Consider the following 16,150-nt stretch of genomic DNA (forward strand, 5'->3'; position numbering starts at 1 on the left):
TTTTTCTTTCTTTCTTTCTTTCTTTCTTTTTGTTGTCTTTTTAGGGCCACACCAGTATACTATGGAAGGTCCCAGTCTAGGGGTCTAGTCGGAGCTACAGCTGCCTGCCACAGCAATGTGGGATCCTTTAATCCACTGATCAAGGCTAGGGATCAAACTCGCATCCTCATGGATATTAGTCGGATTCACTACCATGGAGCCAGGCTGGGAACTCTGATAATTTGCATTTCTATGTTGGGAGCCACAAGGGAAGTCCATGATAATTTGCATTTCTACCAAGTTCCAGGTGATGTTGATGCTGCTGGTCCCACCAGAGCACAGGCTGAGAACCACTGCTTTAGAAAACCACCCGACCCCGTCTTCTCCTCGTTCTGCGGCGTGTGGATTTAAAGGCCACAGCAGAGGCAAGAAAGAACACTATTGTAGAGATGAGAGCTATGGTCCTCAAAGAAACGAAAAGTGTCCACATTAAGAAACTGGCTGGAGGAATAGAGAGAGAAAAGAGAGTGAGCCCTGACGGATGAACCAAATTGGGAATGAGAGAGAGAAAACTATTGAGAATGTTTGTCCATCTCAGGCTTGTGAAACTAAGAGACTTACATCTCAGAGAAGGCCTGTTTTATAAGCAGAAGGGACTTGTGCTGGATACCTTGGAAGAGGGAGAAGACAAACAGAAATGTTGATCCAGGAACCACAGGGATAAATGTGAGAGGGAGACCAGGAAGTACAGACGAGCATGTGAGGGGGACACGCCGGGCTCACACCCCAGGGCAATAGGGGGGCCACGGAAGAGACTTCATGAAACTATTTTGTGGGCATAAGTTAGGAAGTTAGGGGAGTTCACTCTCAATATATGTATTTATGAAGTAGGAGTTTCTGGAATTAGACATTTGAGGAGAGACGCTGGTAAGGGAAGCAAAAGATCAAGCCAAGGAGAGACAAGTAACGTTTCTGAAAAGCATTGAAAGACTCAAGTGACATTGCCAAATTTTATATCTTAGTCTGCTAGGCTTATTTAAGTTTTACAACAAGCCTCCAAACTTCCAGTGGAATTAAACTCAAGGTCTCACAGCTCTGAAATGGTGGAGCCGGGTTCCGAATCCACATCTACTGATTTTCACAATAGTTAAATAGTTTTCCATGTAACTCAGAGCCAGTGGTTATTAGGACAAGAGGATATGCTTTTCTATGAAGAAGGGAGAGGATATGGACTTTTTCCTGCCCTTTCTGCCCGCAGGTACTCAGAGCCACTATAGTCCAAATACTTGAGTTCCCTCAAATTTATATGTTGAAATACCAACCCTCAAAGGTAGTGGTTATTAGTAGGTGGGGCCTCCAGGAGGTAAAATTGTTGTGAGAGTGGAGTCCTTGTGAATGGAATAATGATCTTTTTTTTTAATTTATGGCCACACCTGCAGCATATGGAAGTTGCCAGGCCAGAGAATAAATCCGAGATGCAGCTGCAACCTACGCCATAGCTGTGTCAACATCAGATCCTTTAACCCACTGCATCAGACCAGGGATCAAACCCTTACCTCCACAGCAACCTGAGCTGTTGTAGTCAGATTCTTAACCCACTGTGCCATGCCACAGCAGGAATCCATGCGATTAACGATCTTACAAAAGAGGCCTCACGGGGGCTTCCCAGCCCCCTCTGCCCCATGGGACACAAAAAGAAGTCTGTGACAGAGCAAAAGGCCCCTTGGCAGACCATGCAGGCACCCTGATCTCAAACTTCCAGTCTCCAGAACTGTGAGAATTAGAACTCTGTGTTTAAAAGCCACTGTCTTATTTTCCTGAAGCAGCCAAAATAGACTAAGACAGAGCTCCAGTGAAGAAACCTCTTCACGGATGTGTCTTACAGCCCTCTGCACACACAATGTTCATGTCAGGAGAAGCGTTAGCCCTGCCCTCATGGTCTAAATTATTAACAACCCACCGCCTGGGTGTTTACAGCTTGGTCATTGCATATCATAAAGATCTCCAAAACAAAATTAATTTTAGCTCAGATTTCAATTTGAGTAACAGAACCTCTCTGTAAAAACCTTTCCTTCAGCAAAGTAAGATGTTACTTTCCCCCAAAGGTAGGAATCATTGCTCTAGTCCATTTTAGATGATTAGGGATCCCATTTTAAAGCCACTTCTTATTATGGCTTTTGGATCAAATAAAGGCCCCTCACAGCACACACGTTCTCAGGAGCCTGGGTGTACCTGCCATGGTGGAGAGGATTAGAATGTATTCAGAATAAGATCACACAGCTCTGGTGTCGAAAAGCTTTCTCAACAGGTAACCTGAGAAGATAGAGTACTTAGAAACACTCAACTCTTCTAAGAACCATCGAGGTCTTTCTGTTTGCCTGCAACGATGGAAAGAACTAAGGCTGGGAACGGATGCTTTAATTTTCCCAGAGTGAAAACTACCACCCCACCCCACACACTCTCACACAGATGTGTGCATACCTAATATACTTTCACACACACATTCTAATAAAACTAAAAGTGGTAAGGAGATGTCAAGAAAATGAAAAGCAATGTCAGGCATTTGCCCCAACTAACTGAGATTTTCAGTCTGTTAAAAAAACTAGCATGGAGATAACTGATTTAGGATATTTCTCCCTGCCATCTCCATAGCATCATGCTGACTTCCTTTGGAACAGTCAGACAATTTCAGTGATGAGTCTGGGAGCACAATGCTTCCTTAGAATGGTACCTTCCTCCCCCAAGGGCCAATTGTGGGTCCAGCTTTCTATTTCCTCAGGGTAAGTTACAGATAGACACTTTGTCTCCAGTCCCCGCCTGATGTCCATTTCATTTTGCCAGTGGCTCATTTGTATAGCAGCGGGACATGACCAAAGGACAATCGGTGGTTCTTAAATTTTAAGAGTAGCTTCCATTAATACAACTACCATGAGTCTAATAGAGTCTTACTTCTAATTCAGTCCCTAAGCTTAAAGTCTACAAGAATATCCTTAAATTTAATAGTTTAAGATTTCCAACAACTGAATACAGCAATTAAATACAGTGGTCAGATTTTAAATTCAGGTTTCCAAACCTCAAATGGGGACTCCATAGTTCTTGCCTCAGGCTTCCCATAGCTCCTTGGCCATCACATTCAGCTAACGGTTTTATAGCCTACTTCATTAAGAAAACAGAAATGAGGAGTTCCCATTGTGGTAAATGGGCTAAGAATCCAACTGCAGCAGCTCAGGGGGCTGCAAGGCACAGGTTCGATCCCCAGTCCAGCTCAGCAGGTTACAGGATCAGCATAGGCTGGCAGCTGCAGCTCAGATTCAGTCCCTAGCCCAGGAACTTCCATATGCCATGGGGGCAGCTGAAAGAGAGAAAGGCAAGAGAAGGAATAAAGAAAAAGAAAGGGAGAGGAAGGGAGAAAGAGAAAGAGAGAGGGAAAGAGAGAGAGGGATAAGGGACAGAGGGAGGGGGGTAGAAGGAAGGGAAACAAATGAAACACAAATGCTCCATCTTACCACCCCAAGCCCACAATACCACTTCGTCATTCTTTCCTCCTGAGCACAAAAACCTCTCACTAAATCCCAGCCTCTTTGTTCTGACCCTTCCCTTACCACTTCTCCAGGATTCCTCTCCTTCAGTCACTTTCTACCTCTCCTGCATTATCAACCTCCCTCTTTCTAATGGAAAATCCCCATTCAAATTGATTCCCCATTGAAATAAAACAAGAAATACCAAACATCTCCTCCTCACATGCCTGCCCAGCCCCATTGCAGCCCTTCCAAGTAAGTCCTCTCAAGAGTGATCTGTGAGTGCTGGCTCCATGTCCTCATCCCCAGCATATTCTCAACACACCACTGTGTCTTCCTCATCTCACCCCCACCAAAGTTCTCCCTGCCAAGGGGTCCAAGGAATCCCAGGTCACCAAACTCAACAGATGCCTCTCTAGACCTTTCAGCAGCACTGCAAATACTCATTCTTGCCTCCTTCGGCCTTCTGTTTTCTCAAGGTTTCCCTCCTGCCACACCAGATGCTTCCTCTCAGCCTCTTGTCCTGGCTTCTCCTCCTCTGGCTGAACTGTAGGATCAGCCTTGATCTTACCTCTCTCCCTCAGATGATATCAATCTACACCTGTTTCAAAATCTTCAGGCTGATGACCTGCCACTTGATATCTTCAGTGGTGATGTCTCCTCTGAGCTCCAGATGTGTGTCTGATTGATGTCTCCATTTGTATTTCCAATGGAAAATTTAAACTTTGTGAATAACAGAAGTCCTGACAGTTTCCCCTGAAACTGTATCCTATTCCTCTAACCAGTCTTCCTATTTCAGTATTAACAATAGCTGACATTTATTCAACAGATGCTATGCACCAATAAGCAAGTCAGCTACCATACAACCTCCTTTAATGCTCCTCACATTCCTAAGGGGTAGACGTTTTTATTATTCCTGTTTTAGAAAGGAGAAAACCAAGGCAAAGAGAGGTTAACTGTGCCAAGGTGAAACAGCTAATAAGAATCTCAGAAGGGATTAGGAACTAGGCATTCCAGCCCAAGGGCCAATGTTCTTAAGCAGTAAGTTATAGTGTCCTCTCCCTAGAAAGCTGAGTTTTATGGATGAGTCTTTTCCACACCTCTGACATCTATGTTATCAGCAGGCCTGGTTAACTCTAGCTCTGAAGTATACCACAGATCTTCCCACTTCTCTGCACATCCTCAACTACCTTTTTGGTCCCATGTGGCCCACAGTTACAACTTCCTAACTCGTTAACCCTCAGCCACTTTTTCTACTCTGAGCCACTCACCATGGATGAGCAAATACATCTTAAAAAGAGAAAGATCATATCATTCCCCAGTTTAAAAACCATTAAAGGGAAAGGATTAAAAAGATGTGGTACATACGTACAATAGAATACTACTCAGCTATTAAAAAGAATGAAGTAGTGCCATTCAAGGCAACGTGGATGCAACTCGAGATTCTCATACCAAGTGAAGCAAGTCAGAAAGAGAAAGACAAACACCATATGATATCACTTATATGTGGAATCTAAATATGGTACAAATGAACTTATCTATGAAATAGAAACAGGCTCAGAGATAAGGAGAACAGACTTACGGTTCCCAAGGGGGAGAGAGTTAGGAAAGGGATAGATTGGGAGGTTGGGGTTAGCAGATGTAAGCTGCTACACATGGAAGAGAGAAACAAGATCCGACTGTATAATACAGAGAACTATATTCCATGTCCTAGGATAAAACAGAGTGGGAAAGAATATATTTTTTAAAGAGTATGTATGTATAACTGAATCACTTTGCTGTACAGCAGAAATTAATACAATACTGTAATCACCTACACTTCAATTAAAAAAAAAAAAAATCCAAGGCATCCCACTGCAGTTAGATGGAAATCTGATATCCTTAATATCCTTACCATGTCTTCCAGGGGCCTGCATGTCTCCCCAACTCCATTACAAGCCACTCTTCCCTACCTCCCTCTCCTCCCCACTGCTGGCCCTCTTTCACCACCAGAGATGCACCAGGGCCCCCCTCTTCCCTGTCTGGAGGGACCCACACACCTGGCTGCCTCCTGCTCACCCTCAGATCACTCCTGAGAAAGGGTCCCCTTCGACACCCTACTCAAGTAAGGCTCCTGTGGATACCTTATCCAACTTACAACAACTTAATTTACTTTCCATTTTCTTGTTCCTTTCCCCACAACCCCAAGAGTCCCCATGAACCCTGAACCAGGTTTCTCTCAATCCTTATGAAAAGGCCAGTGTCAAGGACAGTACCCAGCAGAGTCGAGCCCCTCAGTAAATCTTAATTCATGAATACACTCATTTTAGTTTTTTTAAGTATCTTAAATGAGGCAGGAATCCCAAATTTTCAGGTTCAATTGTTTCTAAAAGGGAAAGTGATTATTGTGATTTACAAGACATTTAGAATTACTCATCCCTGCAAGAACTCAAAATAAAAGGGGAAGAAAAAAAAAAATGTCCCTGGACAGGGAGTTCCCTTCATGGCTCAGCAGTAACAAATTCAACTAGGATCCATGAGGACACAGGTTCGATCCTTGGCTTTGCTCAGTGGGTTAAAGATCCAGCTTTGCTGCAAGCTGTAGTGTTAGTTGCAGACATGGCTCAGATTCCCCATTGCTGTGGCTGTGGGGTAAGCTGGTGGCTACAGCTCTGACTCAACCCCTAGCCTAGGAAATTCCATATGCCACGGGTGCAGCCCTAAAAAAGACCAAAAAAGAAAAAAAAAGTCCCTGGACAAAGAGAAACGTAAATTGTGGTGCAAAGTTTAGCTCAGCATAAAAAATAGAATTTGTGGTCATTGCTTCTATCAGCAAAAGGGGCGTACTCCATCCTCTTCACCTGCAAAGTGGGCAGGAAATTTAATTTAATAAAAATATTTAAAATCTTGGTTAAAAGAACTAAGACTATAAATCTTGAACATAGTCTGGAGAGTTCAAGAGTGTAGCATTGAAGAAACTATAACTGCATCACCTAGACTGTATGATTTTTCCCAAAAAAGCATGAAATTGACTTTGTCCCTGAGGTTTCCAAGACTCTCACTAAAAACAAGAGCATTTGGTGCCATTTATCAAGACCTCCCGTTTAGACTTCCTAACAAGCAGTGAGGGCAGCACTGGTGAGATGCTGCCTTCAACAATGACTGTGTTCAGTGTCATCCTGGGGCCAGTAAATTTGGCTGAGATGGCGTGAAGACATAATGTGATGCTCTCGGCCAGCACAGCAGCTGCCTCATCTATTTGCCACATTCCAGCCTCTGGTTCTGAGGTTATGCTTCACACTCAGAGCCCAATCACTCCACTCATTGATTCGTTCACTCCCTCACTCACTGATTCAGAAAATGTCTCAGGAGTCTAAACTATGCCGAGCACTGTTCCAGAGGCTGGGGTTCCATCGGGAAATAAAACAGACAAGGCCCTGCTCTGACAGAGCTTTGCCTCATGGGGATGATAAGAGTAAGTATGGCAACAACCTAAGAAACTCTGAGGAACATGAAAAAAGTAAAACAAGGTAACAAGAGAAAGGGGTGGGTGGGGCCCTGTGGGGAGGAGAACTGGGGACGGAGGTAGAGCAGAAGCAGGGATACCAGCAGGTGACCTCTGAACAGGCCACGTTTGACCCGAGGCAGAACAATGCCAGACAGAGCTCACGCCACCTAAGATTGCAGCACTATTCACAACAGCCAAGACATGGAAACAACCGAAACATCCATGGACAGAGGAATGGATTGAGAAGATGTGGTACGTATACACAATAGGGTAGGACTCAGCCATTTAAAAAGAACCAAATAATGCCATTTGCAGCAACACAAATGCAACTAGAGATTCTCGAACCAAATGAAGTCAGAAAGAGAAAGGCAAATACCATACGACATACATATGGAATCTAAAATAGGACACAACGAAACCATCTACAGAACAGAGATTCACAGACGTGAAGAACAGACTTGTGGTTGCCAAGTGGTAGACGGAGAAAGTGCGATGAACTGGAAGTTTGGGGTTAGCAGACACAAGCTATTACTTTTAGAATGGATAAGCAATGAGGTCCCACCGTAAAGCACACAAAACTATATCCAGTCTCTTGGGATAGAACGTGATGGAAGATGGTATGGAAAAAACAATGCGTGTGTATATATATATGCACAACTGGGTCACTATGCTGCACATCAGAAATTGACACAATTGTAAATCAACTACACTCTAAAAAAAGAAAAAAAAGAAAAGGATTCAGCCTTGAGTGGGGCTCACCTGTGCACATCCTTGTTGTCACATCTGGTTTTAGCAAGAAGACTGCAAAGTCAGTTTAACTAAAACCCCATCCCCATCCCTGACAGCTGATGTCCTCAGTATCAGTTCCTTATCGAGCACCAGGCCCCAGGGGATGTCTGATGACCCTGGCCTGTTTTCAGGAAAGAATCCTGTGAGGTGGGTTTAGCCAGAATTGCCCTTTCCCCCAGTGTTTCATCTGAGGAATTTTCCACGCTGGGAACCCCACTCTGGTCCTTGGCTGTACATTCCCATTTGCTCAGGCCCCATCTCTTACCCCCCACTGTAAAATCCCACTGTAGTCAGCCCTATACCTAGCACGATGGTCCTGAATAAAGAAGGCCTATCAACTTGAACAAGCTTCACTGAATAATTTCCTTTTACCAGCACAAATAGCCAATGGCCTGAAGTCACTGTGGCTGAGCAAAGTAAGCAGTATGTGGAGATAACTGGAAGGCAGGTACAGGCCAGACCGGAGGGTACTGGCAAGCCACAATTAGGAAGGGCTGACCAGAGGTTCTCACCCCCTTTTTGCACCATGGGTGCATGCATGTTGGCAGGCAGACCTCCCTTGCCCTTTGGTGTCTGTTTGGGTTAAGCCACTGCTACCTCCCCTAGTTTACTGAGAGCAGAGGGTGGAGGAGAACGAAGGTCACCATGGACAGGCTGTGCCACACCACCAAAGGTTAAAGCTCCCATTAGGAGGAAAGCCCATAGGATTCATTCTCCCCTTCAGGCCTGGGAGAGGCTGTCCCCATCCTCAGGGCTCTTGCAAAACCCTGTCCAAGACCTCCTAGAAATTCTCACCAAACAACCAGCCTGAGAGTAACGTTCTTGCCAGCACCTTGATTAATAGACTGTAATCTAAAAACACTGCCCAAGTTACTCCCTAGTGGCTCAGTGGCTTAGGGATCTGGTGTTGTTACTGCTATGGCTCAGGTCACTGCTGTGGCTTGGGTTTGATCCCTGACCCAGGAACTTCCATGTGCCAAAGGCATGGCCAAAAAAAACACATAAATAAAAATAAAAGAGATAAAAAATAAAAATACCACTCAAGCCACTTTCTCCCTTCCAGCAGTTATCTTTCACTTCCTGCTTAGTCTTGGTAAGCTACTTGCTAGAAGCTGATTCCTCTAAGTGGCACATAACTCCGTATCACATCACTTTGGGAATTTTCAGAAGTTTCTGGGCTGATCAAATGTCATTCGGCTCCTATGGTTCCCTTTCTTTGCACAAAGCTTCCCTGAGATCAGAGCTCTTTTTAGGGTGATGCAACTCATACCAATGTTGAAATGACTCAGGATGGAACTCTGAAACTGAAAGGCAGTGTGGTACAGAGAGCACTGGATTTGTAGCTCAAGCTTAACTGTGTGACTCTTGGCAAGTCAATTTCCCCATCTTCAAGACAGTAATGATGACAATGTGCAGTGATCAATTTACTCATCAACACTTAGGGTAAGGATAGCAAATGCACTGATCAAGCTGCAAGAACTGGTCAGCAAGTGGCAGATCCATCCAGGATTGAATTCTTTGCTTCACTGACACGGAGACACAAAACAAAACACAGGAAGATGCTTGTTTTGGTAATTCCTTAAAATGACAATGCCCTCACAGATGTTAAAATACCAAGGTTATTATATCAGTCAGCTCGGTGAGTCATAGCCAAATACCACGGACTGGGTTGGCATAAACAACCGACATTTATTTTCTTATAGTTCTGGAGGTCCAAGTTCAAGGTGCTGATGCCTTATGTTCCCATGAGTGTTCCTTTGCTGGCTTGCACATGGCTGCTTCCTCATTGTGTCTTCTCATGGTGGAAAGAGAGGCTCTGGTCTGCTTCCTCTTCTCATAAGGGCACCAGCCCTATCAGCTGTGACCTCGTTTAACCTTTATCATCTGCACACCAAATACTGTCACACTAAGGGGTTAGGGCTTCAGCCTATGAATTGGAGGGACGGGAGGAAGACAAAAACATCCAGTCCACAACAGGTATCGACACCAACTGCATAATCCTCACCCAAACACTATCTATTTCTCTCAGGAACAGCAACGCAGATTTAGAATTCTATTAGATTCAATATTTTTTCCCCTCTAATATACATAATGATATATGCTAAAGATTACAATTAAAAGCACTAAGTTAGGGGAGTTTCTGCATGTTTCAACATGGTTAATTCTCAAAAACATACAGAATGAAAAAAAAAAAGTTCATAAGTTTACATCTGCATTCCCTTTCCCCCACCTTCTTTTCTACCCGGAAGAGTAAGATCTAAGACAATTGTTATAACTTAACTGCTATGAACCCTGCATGGCGTGTTCATAGAGTTTACCATTATTTTCTGGACTTTACTGAATTTTCAAAATATTCAAAATTAAAAATAAAACATTTGAGGAAAAACAAAGTAATATACATCCAGACAATAATGCAAATTACAACAACAATAAGATACAGAACTAACATTACATTTGAGGAAAACCCAAAATACTTCCTTAAGACATCATGGCTCAAGGATCATTAAGCAGAATAGCAGTCTCTCACCTAATAAGTCGTAAAAAGAAGGGTGAGCAGGAGTTCCTATCATGGCTCAGTGGAAACGAACCCAGCTGGTAGCCATGAGGATGCAGGCTCAACCCCTGGCCTCGCTCAGTGGATTAAGGATCCAGCATTACCATGAACAGTGGTAATTTGCAGACTCACTTGGATCTGGGGTTGCTGTGAGCTGGGCCGGCGGCTACAGCTTTGATTTGACCCCTAGCGTGGGAACCTATGTATGCCACTAGTGCGGCCCTAAAAGGACCAAAAAAAAAAAAAAAGAGAGAGAGAGAAAAGAAACGGTGAACAGAGCTTCAGACGTTTCTTTCTTATGGTCTTGGTCTTCAGGATATTAACATGCTTTTGTAACTTCAAGGATGGCGAGGAATTAAGGATGAATACTGGACAAGATAGAGTATGACATTTCTCAGTTCACATGCATTCTTAGGAATTAATGCCTTTGCCCAGGATAGATCAGACCATGGGATGGAAAGGATACCTGCCAAACACAAATACTTCTGTTGACTTTCTCAACTCCTTTCTATGTCATCTAACATAGCAGCTTTCAATACTTTTGGTCTCAGAATCCTTTACACTCCAAAAATTATTAAGGACCCTAGAGAGCTTTTGCTCATATGAGTTATATCTGTCAATACTTACCCTATTGGAAATGAAATCCACCCCCTTACATGTCAGTATTTTTAAGTGAAAATAGCTATATTTTCAAAAACAGTAAGAGTGGCACTGTTTTACCTTTTTGCAAATCTCTTTCATGTCTGGTTTAATAGAAGACAGCTGTGACTTGATGTCTGTTTCTGCTTCAGTCCGTTGCAATATGATTTTTGGTTGAACATGAAGGAAATCTGGCTTCATGTAGATATTTAGTTGGAAAACATAGGAGTGTTTTAATGGCTTTTTCAGAAAATTATAAATATTCTTTAATACTACACCAAAACTCAACAAATAATACTTAAAAATTCATTGCAATAAGCAACCTGAAACAATATGAGTGAACTTTTTACACTCTTCTTCAAAATCCACTGGTCTACCTTATACTTTGAATGGATTTTTAACCCATTCATAGTTTTGTAATATGCATTGGTCATTTGGAAATGCTTTGCCACTGAGGTATGCAGATCTTCCAAAGGCTAACTTAATCTCATTACACAACATCAGATAATCACATTAATTCATATTACTACTGAGCTCTTAAAACCCCCTTAAGAATAAGGAAGCTGTCAAGCTCACATTTTTCAAAATTCTGCTTTTTCCTGAAAGCTCAAATTTTATCATTGGCAAAAAATACTGTCAGTCATTTTTCCTGAAGTAACAAGCTCATTCTGCTCTTTTTTGAGAAAATGTCTGCCAAAAGCCTAAGTCTAAATAACCATAGTTTATCTGTCACTCATTCTCAAGAGTAAAAATAATGCTCCAGGGAAAAAGCAGATACTTCAGCTCACAACTCAGACAATCACATGAGTGCTTTTCCTCAAGACAATCACTGTACTTCCAACTAGTTTACAAGTGCTTTATGCATAGTTTTGTCACACAGAATATTAAAAGATATGCACTCAGAGTCAAAAGTTAATAAAAGTAGTCATTGTACTGCTTCATCAAGGACACTATCAAGAGAAAGTGGAGCTTTTTTTTTTTAGATCTTTTTTTAAACTAAAAGTAGGTGGTGGTGAAGAATAACTACTATCACAGTTTGGTGCCATTATTAGGACTGATACTAAGGCACTTCTAGCCATCATTGCTTTTCCAACATCAGAACAAATATCAACACAGTGAAAAGGGCAAATAAGGTATTAGCATAAAAAATGTTTGATCTCACAACCTTCTCAAATGGTCTTGGGAACTCCCACATATATGAAGACCCCATTTTGCAAACCACTGATGTAGAACATTACAAAGATAAAAAACTTAGTCTTAAATTATTTGAAAAATTAAACAAAAGTCAATGCCTTGGGCTACTGCAAGCCTTTAAAAAAAGCAGCTTACTTGCGGAGTTCCCATCATGGCGCAGTGGTTAACGAATCTGATAAGGAACCATGAGGTTGCAGGTTCAATCCCTGGCCTTGCTCAGTGGGTTAAGGATCTGGCGTTGCTGTGAGCTGTGGTGTAGGTTGCAGACACAGCTCAGATCCCACGTTGCTGTGGCTCTGGCCTAGACTGGCGGCTACAGCTCTGATTCGACCCCTAACCTGGGAACCTCCATATGCCATGGGAGCAGCCCAAGAAATGGCAAAAAGACAAAAACAAAAAAAAAAGACAACAAAAAAAAAACCCAGCTTACTTGCTTCTGCCTTTCTGATTCAAAAGGAGTTCAAAACAAAATAAATATGTTCTCAGCTGTTTTGTCTGTTTATGACAACATAGTCTCATTTAGACTTTTACATTTTTTCCTGGTTTTTTTCTTCCATTTCAAAGGTAAAGACAGTAATACTCAATATTTAGAATGTTCATCACAGAGAGTTGCCAGAGGCATACAAATAATATCATGTAACTTTAACAATATCAAATTACCCACTTAAGTGTTTTTGTAAGATTTTGTAGTTTATTATCAGCTAAAATTAAGCTAATACCAACTATGTATTATGCAGTTTTAGTTTTCAATTTATATTTATCTTTTACAACAACTCAGCAGGTATTAGCACATTTTATAGCTAAGAAGGTTGAAGGACACAGACATGATTACTTTTTAGGAGGTCCACATAAAGTCTCCAATTGAAAGAGCCTTGTTTTTGCCATTGTCTTAAAAGATGGGGTAAGGGCAATAGAGTAATCCAGATCCTCAGGGGAGCCTCATAAAATAGACTCTTTCCTCTGCCCAACTTTCCTACATTTCCCAGCCAGGTGCCAAGGCCTAGATGAAGCAGCCAATGAAGCCAGGGCCTCAGGGTGACACCACCACGGAGCCAACAGACACTCAACAATTACTCTTCTATATCAAGAAACACTAACTTTTCCAAGAGTAGGGATTTCGTATGAACATTATAATCTTTAGTTAGGAAAAAAAATAATAAATCCAACTTTGAATACATGCTAGGGAATAACATGAACATTTAAAAACCACTACGGTGCAAAACATCCCACTATAGGCCATCAGAAGGAAAGGGGGATGCAAATTTGCCAAACAAACATCCTAATCACTCCTCAACTTAACACTCATTATTTGCCCCAGAAAAGGTCTTTGCCATCATAAAAATGTATTTCTTAAACCTCATCATCTTCCAAGACAGAAGATCAAAGAGCTTCCTGGAATATTTGATACCAGGAGATTCTTTCTTCCATTTGTAGGTTCTGCTCAAAACAGAGGCAGCAAGAAAAGCCACATCTCAATGCATTTGGGACTTTATGAAGCTGGACATCTCTGGTTGTGTGGAGGTATTACAGATGTCTCCCTTGTCATAGAGAATAACCTGCTGCCCAGGGAGGTGGAGCCCAATCATGGCAGAGGATGATATGTGGAAAGCATTTTTCTGAAGGAAGGAGAACTAATTCACCCTGTCACCTTTCTTCCATTGAGGAAGGCTGGCAATTTGAGAACCTATGTCTACATCCATTTTCTATGTGAAAAGGAAGACTTTTGCAATACAGCAGTCATTTTGTCATCTTGTAACAAGATGTCCATTTATTTTTAGAAATACACAGAAGAGAAGCAAAGGCAGGGCAACTTCTAACAGGTCCTTTTCCATTCAGAGAAGCCAGGAAACAAGACAAAATTATATCAGTACACATGGGTCCTCTGTAGCTAAAAATATACATGGTTGTTCTTGAGGCTTTTGAAAAGCACTATCATGCAGCCCTACTGTGAATATTATTTAGTCTAAGACTTAGATATAGGGAGCATTCAATTTTTTTTTTAATCCTATTTGGAGAAGCATCTATGATGATTGCTATATGCATCAGCTTGTTTTAATTCATTCTTTCAATTTAAAAGCCACAGGAATATAGCAGAAGTGGCCACATCATGAATATGTTATTTACTTTATTCTAAATCTAACTAGAACACTAGACAGAGGGAGACTTTGCTAACTGCTAGTATCACAGCGAAGCAGAAATCTATTCATGTCTGATTCAAGGCAGTGGATTAGATAAAACATTCGTTCCATGGAGCTAATCACTTTGGAGGTTTGCTCATTCGCCTTGATGCAGTCAATGTCGGCACTTTAGGTCTCCTAGAATATCCCGAAGCTGGCCTAATACCACATCTGCTATCTTTATTTTTGAATGTAAATGGCACTCAGAAGTATGCTCTGAAAATTAATTTCAGCTGGAAGACAATAAACATTAATAAATCCAGATTTTGTTTCTGTTAACAATTACTTCATGAAATTGTCACATGTGGTGGAAAACCCTAGTTGACAAATACAGTTTGTAGCAATTAAATCCGTTCCAAACCAAACCACTCCAAACTGGATGGATTCCTCTAGGGTGTTGGGAGAGATATCAATATGGGCTTGTACAGTTTTTACAACTCCATGATAGGCACATAAAGAGCAAAGGCACTCTTAGGTCAAGCTGCTGTGGCATGAAAACAAAGGAAATGCATCTCGAAGAATTGGCTCAAGACAAAAGAACAGTTACACAATCCTTTTATGAAAATGAATTCTCTGTTGACATGGACAATGAAAAGAACCAAGATGACACTTTCCTACTCTGATGTTCGCAGTATCGTCTAAGCAGACAAACAAAGGCAGAGAAAGGTACTTTTTCTGCAACTGCCCAAATCGGAAATGATGGAGCTGCCATGATGCTCTGGCCTGCAGTGTGCATTAGAGATGGGCTGCTCACCCCATTGGCTGAAGTGGACAGATTGAAGCATTCAGCTGGTTCTCTGAACCACAGCCCATCTGTTTGTACCCTACAGTAAAAGCACAATGCTGGGAACAGCATGGGTACCCTTAGCATGATCTGCGAATAATCACCCCTGGAATGTTTGGATCTGGCTAAACCTTGAGGAGAAGGAAAATAACCCTATGCTCAGAGACTTCACTTTACTTGTACCCAGTCGTAGATCTCAGAGCTTTCACCCAGGGGGCTTTTTGTGCTCAACTTCCCTACCATGAAATGGGGGACATGACAGCCACTTTATCTCCTTCAGAGGTGTTCACTGCATCTCTTTAAGCTTTCACTTTTACAGATGAGATCAAAATGTGGTTCTTCTCTCACACTAAGCAAACAACTTTATGGTAATAAAATATGGAATTTTTAAAAAAACAGACACTAATCTAGAGAAAACTGGGTAACTATATTTTATAACAATTATAACCAGATTTATTATATATTATAAATATATTTACAACCATTTATATTTATAATATATATGTATAACTATTTCTATTTATTATATAGGTTGAGTTATGTAACTAAGACTCCACAATGTGAAGGGGTAAGGGTGTGCAGCAGCAATGCTGGTAACCAGAGCCAAGGAACAAATACTTAACGCATAACTGTTGACTGAAAAGTGGCTAAATTAAATTTATAAAGGCAAAGTCGAAAGTCAGTGGAGTCATTAAAATGACATGACGTGTGAGTATACAAAGTTCTAAAGGGTTCAGGGAACATCGGCAGAGGAACTGTAAGGTAAACCGTGTGGCCTGGCCCTTGTCCAAGTTGAAGACGCTCCATGTTGACAGAACATGTGACACTGGGCAGAGATGCAGAGAGCTGCCCTGAGGGGGTCCTCTCTAGGAGCACCTGCAGGACCCAAGGACAAAGAAGACTAGCTCCTTGGCTCCACTTGAGTTTGCTACCTCTATATGCATTGCAGTCACATTTCAGAGAAACAAATATAAAATTGCATGGTGAGTTTTCTGCTTTTACCCATCTTTTCCTAAGAAAAATGGAATA

Source organism: Sus scrofa, chromosome 2 (assembly GCF_000003025.6).
Source record: "Sus scrofa isolate TJ Tabasco breed Duroc chromosome 2, Sscrofa11.1, whole genome shotgun sequence".
In the NCBI taxonomy this organism is placed as follows: Eukaryota; Metazoa; Chordata; class Mammalia; order Artiodactyla; family Suidae; genus Sus; species Sus scrofa.